The sequence below is a fragment of the Herpailurus yagouaroundi genome, unplaced genomic scaffold, assembly GCF_014898765.1.
Source record: "Herpailurus yagouaroundi ecotype Mexico unplaced genomic scaffold, PumYag 28, whole genome shotgun sequence".
NCBI classification, from domain to species: Eukaryota; Metazoa; Chordata; class Mammalia; order Carnivora; family Felidae; genus Herpailurus; species Herpailurus yagouaroundi.
Genome location: NW_024412376.1, coordinates 15,271,567 through 15,278,437, shown reverse-complemented (window position 1 = coordinate 15,278,437; position 6,871 = coordinate 15,271,567).

The window sequence follows — 6,871 nt, the reverse complement described above, 5'->3', positions numbered from 1 at the left end:
AGTGACAGCAATCAAAGCCCAATAAAAATGGTAAAAAAAAAAAAAAAAACTATTTTTTAGATAACTACCATGACCCATTTACTTTTTTCCTGAAATAATGTGGTTTAAAACTTATTTTCTATTCCTTACTAAAGTTAAAGGGTTTTGTTTTGTTTTGTTTTGTTTTTTGTTTCTGTTTAGTTAAAGAGTTAAAGAGTTAAAAAAGAATGTTTTCCAAACTATTCTGTCACAGATTCATTAATCTGGTAAGTAATGAAAACTTTGTTTCTCACATTGTTGTTTTTGAATCTGTCAAGAAAGCCAAGTGAAGATTAATTTAAGAATTTCTTATACAGAGGCACCTAGGTGGCTCAGTTGGTTAAGTGTCCAACTCTCAGTTTCCACTCAGGTCATGATCTCATGGTTCATGAGTTCAAGCTTGAGTCGGGGCTCTGTTAGCCCAGAACCTGCTTGGATTCTCTCTCCCTCTCTCTTCACCTTCCCCGCTTGCTCACTGTCTCTCAAAATAAATAAACATTTAAAAAAAAAGAATTTCTTGCACAGGTGGCAGAAAAATTTTTTAATGTTCTTTTTTTTATTACAAGTCACAGAGAAGGACACATATATCTATCGTCTATTGGCCACTTGTGTGGAAGAACCCCCTTTTTAAATAAAATTTCTCCTCAACTATGAACAATTCCTCCACAGTTGATCAACAGTTTGTGGTATGATCCATTTCATTATTCTAGCTTACAGTAAGCCAATTAATTTGAAGTAATTATCTTTTAAGATATATCTTTTATCTTTTAAGATATTTAAAGTTCAGGGTTTTTTTATTTTGTCTTAGTATTTAAGCTTTACACATTTAGTGAGCTTTTTTCTATTGTATTCAATTAAATCATTAATTTACAATTTATAGGGGCGCCTGGGTGGCGCAGTCGGTTAAGCGTCTCACTTCAGCCAGGTCACGATCTCGCGGTCCGTGAGTTCGAGCCCCGCGTCGGGCTCTGGGCTGATGGCTCAGAGCCTGGAGCCTGTTTCCGATTCTGTGTCTCCCTCTCTCTCTGCCCCTCCCCCGTTCATGCTCTGTCTCTCTCTGTCCCAAAAATAAATAAACGTTGAAAAAAAAAAAGAAAAAAAATTTACAATTTATAAATGGGTTCTAGGGGAAATACAAAAACATCTAGCCTTTTGAAATTTCCAATCCTATTCAAGCAGACACAGCACACTAATTTTGAAGGAAATAATGAGATCTCTTTTTCTTGCCCCACATTAGTTGACATGACAGGTCAAATTGTTACCAAACCCTGAAATCATATTCATGTGTCCAATATGCAGTAAGCCAATCTCTGAGTCACTGGGTTTGAAGCTGAGAAAGTTTTATTGTCAGAAGCCTGGGGAGCATTCCCAAATCTGCCTTCCCCTTTTGAGCTTAGAAACAGTTTATATATGATTAGCACAGTCCATGAGGGTTAGAGAAGAAACTAGATAAGCCTCAAAGCCTCTGGAGGGCGTCTAGAACCTTCTCAAAGTGATCTTGAAACATCTCGAGGTTATGCGCGGTCTTGGGCATGCTGGCGCCATCCATCGTCCTGGTTCTTTATGTGCTAAACCTCACATCTGACACCGGTTCTGCAAGACAAACGTGATCAACCGGCATCCCACTCCTGGACCCTGAAATTAACTTCAGGGAAAAGAACACAAGAACAAAGTAAAAAATTCTTGCCAGATGGTGAAGAAACGTGCCCTCATGCAGCGCGTGAAGTTACTATGGAGGGGAAAGCCCAGTAAACATTTAAGCAAATAAAGAAACATGTACCCGGGTTCCAAATCACAAGCTCCTTTATTTGGACAGTTGCAATTAGTCCAGAAAATACCTCTTTATTTCCCCTTACAGGTTGAGATTTGCCACCTCATTTTCAGAGCCCTCCCACAAACCTTAGGTTCCAGAAATTTTGAAAAAGATTTTTCAATATATCTTATGCACGACCCAGAAACACCTTGTTAAGACCACATGGTGGCTAATGAATACTTCAACTCACATACTCAAATTTCTACCAGAAACCAGCTGAGACTTGGCCCTCGCATCTGCCCTTCAAGTTTCTATTTAAAGTAATAAGAAAGCCAGGAAGTAATGTCCCATTTGGCCACAACACTTAAGTAATTCTGAAACATACTTGGTGGCTATTTTATAATCTTGAAAGCCAATTTATATATTTATTGGTTATTATCAGGAGTGACAGACTGCAAGATCTTTAATAACTATTCATTTATTTTTTTTTTTACTGAAGTAGAATTGACATACAATATTATATTAATTGGGTTACCGGGTCACTTGGTTCTTGTCTCAGATGCACCAAAGAATTGGGGACCCAAGACCAGAGTGCAGAGAGAGAGTTTATTGACTAAATAAGTATAGTACACTTTCAGAGCAGATCTCCAAAGGAAAAGCGGGCTGAGCCTGCCCCCCCTGCCCCCGTGCACCTTGCCTACCCACCCCAGCTAATACGCCAGATCCCCAGCACCACAAGCCTGGCAGTGTGCAAGTAGCTCAGACGGGCCACGCCACCCCACAGTGAATCCCGCCCCTAGAGAGGGGAAGAGAAGGCACACACCAGTCTGACTGTGGCCCCAGCGGTGGGCTGGGGGCAGACATCAGGTCTGACTGCACCCGCCCACCAATGAAGGTTATTCAAGACAGCACAGGGGAAGTGCCCTGCAGTCCCGCACCACTCCAAGGACTATCCAAAATGACCAAATGGAAGAATTCCCCTCAGAAAAATGTCCAGGAAATGACAACAGCTAACGAACTGATCAAAAATAATTTAAACAACATGACAGGAAGTGAATTTAGAGTAATAGTCATAAAATTAATCACTGGGCTTGAAAACGGTATAAAGGACAGCAGAGAATCTATTGCTCCAGATCAAGGGACTAAGGAACAGCCAGGAGGAGCTAAAAAATGCTATCAATGAGCTGCAAAATAAAATGGTGACAACCACAACTCAGATTCAAGAGGCAGAGGAGAGAATACATGAACTAGAAGATAAAATTATGGAAAAAGAAGAAGCTGAGAAAAAGATAAAAAAATCCAGGAGTATGAGGGGTAAATTAGAAAACTAAGTCATGTACTAAAGAGAAATAATATATGCATAATTGGAATTACAGAGGAGGAAGAGAGAGGGAAAGGTGCTGAAGGTGTACTTGAAGAAATAATAGCTGAGAACTTCCCTGATCTGGGGAAGGAAAAAGGCATTGAAATCCAAGAGGCACAGAGAACTCTCTTTAAACGTAACTTGAATCGATCTTCTGTACAAGATATCATAGTGAAACTGACAAAATACAAGAATAAAGAGAAAATTCTGAAAGCAGCTAGAGATAAACGTGCTGTAACATATAAAGGGAGACCTATAAGACTTGTGACCAATCTCTTTACAGAAACTTGGCAGGCCAGAAAGGAATGCCAGGAGATTTTCAAAGTGATGAACAGAAAAAATATGCAGCTGAGAATCCTTTATCCAGCAAGTCTGTCATTTAGAATAGAAGGAGAGATAAAGGTCTTCCCAGACAAAAACTGAAGGAATTCGTCACCATTAAACGAGCCCTACAAGAGATCCTAAGGGGGATCCTGTGAGACAAAGTACCAGAGACATCGCTACAAGCATGAAACCTACAGACATCACAATGACTCTAAACCCATATCTTTCTATAATAACACTGAGTGTAAATGGATTAAATGCACCAACCAAAAGACATAGGGTATCAGAATGGATAAAAAACACGACCCATCTATTTGCTGTCTACAAGAGACCCATTTTAGACCTGAGGACACCTTCAGATTGAGAGTGAGGGGATGGAGAACTATTTATCATGCCACTGGAAGTCAAAAGAAAGCTGGAGTAGCCATACTTATATCAGACAAACTAGACTTTAAATTAAAGCCTCTAACAAGAGATGAAGAAGGGTATTATATAATAATCATAGGGTCTATCCATCAGGAAGAGCTAACAATTATAAATGTCTATGCACTGAATACAGAAACCCCCAAATATATAAAACAATTACTCACAAACATAATCAACCTTATTGATAAGAATGTGGTAATTGCAGGGGACTTTAACACTCCACTTATAGAAATGGATAGATCATCTAGACACATGGTCAATAAAGAAACAAGGGCCCTGAATGAAACATTGGATCAGATGGACTTGACAGATATATTCAGACCTCTGCATCCTAAAGCAACAGAATATACTTTCTTCTCAAGTGCACATGGAACATTCTCCAAGATAGATCACATACTGAGTCACAAAACAGCCCTTCATAAGTATACAAGAATTGAGATCGTACCATGCATACTTTCAACCACAGTGCTATGAAGCTTGAAATCAACCACAGGAAAAAGTCTGGAAAACCTCCAAAAGCATGGAGGTTAAAGAACACCCTACTAAAGAATGAAAGGATCAACCAGGCAATTAGAGAAGAAATTAAAAAATATATGGAAACAAACAAAGTGAAAATACAACAATCCAGACGCTTTGGGATGCAGTGAAGGCAGTCCTGAGAGGAAAATACATTGCAATCCAGGCCTATCTCAAGAAACAAGAAAAATCCCAAATACAAAATCTAGCAGCACACCTAAAGGAAATAGAAGCAGAACAGCAAAGACAGCCTAAACCCAGCAGATGAAAAGAAATAATACAGATCAGAGTAGAAATAAACAATACAGAATCTAAAAAAACTGGAGAACAGATCAATGAAACCAAGAGTTGGTTTTTTGAAAAAAAAAAAAAAAATTTATAAGCCTGTAGCCAGGCTTCTCAAAAAGAAAAGGGAGATGACCCAAATAGATAAAATCATGAATGAAAATGGAATTATTACAATCAAACCTTCAGAAATACAGGCAATTATCAGGGAATACTATGAAAAGTTATATGCCAACAAACTGGACAACCTGGAAGAAATAGACAAATTCCTAAACACCCACACTCTTCCAAAACTCAATCAGGAGGAAATAGAAAGCTTGAACAGACCCATAACCAGCGAAGAAATTGAATCGGTTATCAGAAACCTCCCAACAAATAAGAGTCCAGGATCAGATGGCTTCCCAGGGGAGTTCTACCAGATGTTTAAAGCAGAGATAATACCTATCCTTCTCAAGCTATTCCAAAAAATAGAGAGAGAAGGACAACTTCCAGACTCATTCTATGAAGCCAGTATTACTTTGATTCCTAAACCAGACAGAGACCCAGTAAAAAAGGAGAAGTACAGGCCAATATCCCTCATGAATATGGATGCAAAAATTCTCAATAAGATACTAACAAATCGAATTCAACAGCATATAAAAAGAATTATTCACCGTGATCAAGTGGGATTCATTCCTGGGATGCAGGGCTGGTTCAACATTCACAAATCAATCAACGTGATACATCACATTAACAAAAAAAAAAGAGAAGAATCATATGATCCTGTCAATCGATGCGGAAAAGGCCTTTGACAAAATCCAGCACCCTTTCTTAATAAAAACCCTTGAGAAAGTCGGGATAGAAGGAACATACTTAAAGATCATAAAAGCCATTTATGAAAGCCCACAGCTAACATCATCCTCAACGGGGAAAAACTGAGAGCTTTTTCCCTGAGATCAGGAACACGACAGGGATGCCCACTCTCACCGCTGTTGTTTAACATAGTGCTGGAAGTTCTAGCATCAGCAATCAGACAACAAAAGGAAATCAAAGGCATCAAAATTGGCAAAGATGAAGTCAAGCTTTCGCTTTTTGCAGATGACATGATATTATACATGGAAAATCCGACAGACTCCACCAAAAGTCTGCTAGAACTGATACATGAATTCAGCAAAGTTGCAGGATACAAAATCAATGTACAGAAATCAGTTGCATTCGTATACACTAACAATGAAGCAACAGAAAGACAAATAAAGAAACTGATCCCATTCACAATTGCACCAAGAAGCATAAAATACCTAGGGATAAATCTAACCAAAGATGTAAAACATCTGTATGCTGAAAACTATAGAAAGCTTATGAAGGTAATTGAAGAAGATATAAAGAAATGGAAAAACATTCCGTGCTCATGGATTGGAAGAATAAATATTGTCAAAATGTCAATACTACCCAAAGCTATCTACACATTCAATGCAATCCCAATCAAAATTGCACCAGCATTCTTCTCGAAACTAGAACAAGCAATCCTAAAATTCATATGGAACCACAAAAGGCCCCGAATAGCCAAAGTAATTTTGAAGAAGAAGACCAAAGCAGGAGGCATCACAATCCCAGACTTTAGCCTCTACTACAAAGCTGTCATCATCAAGACAGCATGATATTGGCACAAAAACAGACACATAGACCAATGGAATAGAATAGAAACCCCAGAACTAGATGCACAAACGTATGGCCAACTCATCTTTGACAAAGCAGGAAAGAACATCCAATGGAAAAAAGACAGTCTCTTGAACAAATGGTCCTGGGAGAACTGGACAGCAACATGCAGAAGGTTGAAACTAGACCACTTTCTCACACCATTCACAAAAATAAACTCAAAATGGATAAAGGACCTGAAGGTGAGACAGGAAACCATCAAAACCTTAGAGGAGAAAGCAGGAAAAGACCTCTCTGTCCTCAGCCGTAGCAATCTCTTACTCGACACATCCCCAAAGGCAAGGGAATTAAAAGCAAAAGTGAACTACTGGGACCTTATGAAGATAAAAAGCTTCTGCATAGCAAAGAAAACAACCAACAAAACTAAAAGGCAACCAACGGAATGGGAAAAGATACTTGCAAATGACATATCGGACAAAGGGCTAGTATCCAAAATCTATAAAGAGCTCACCAAACTCCACACCCGAAAAACAAATAACCCAGTGAAGAAA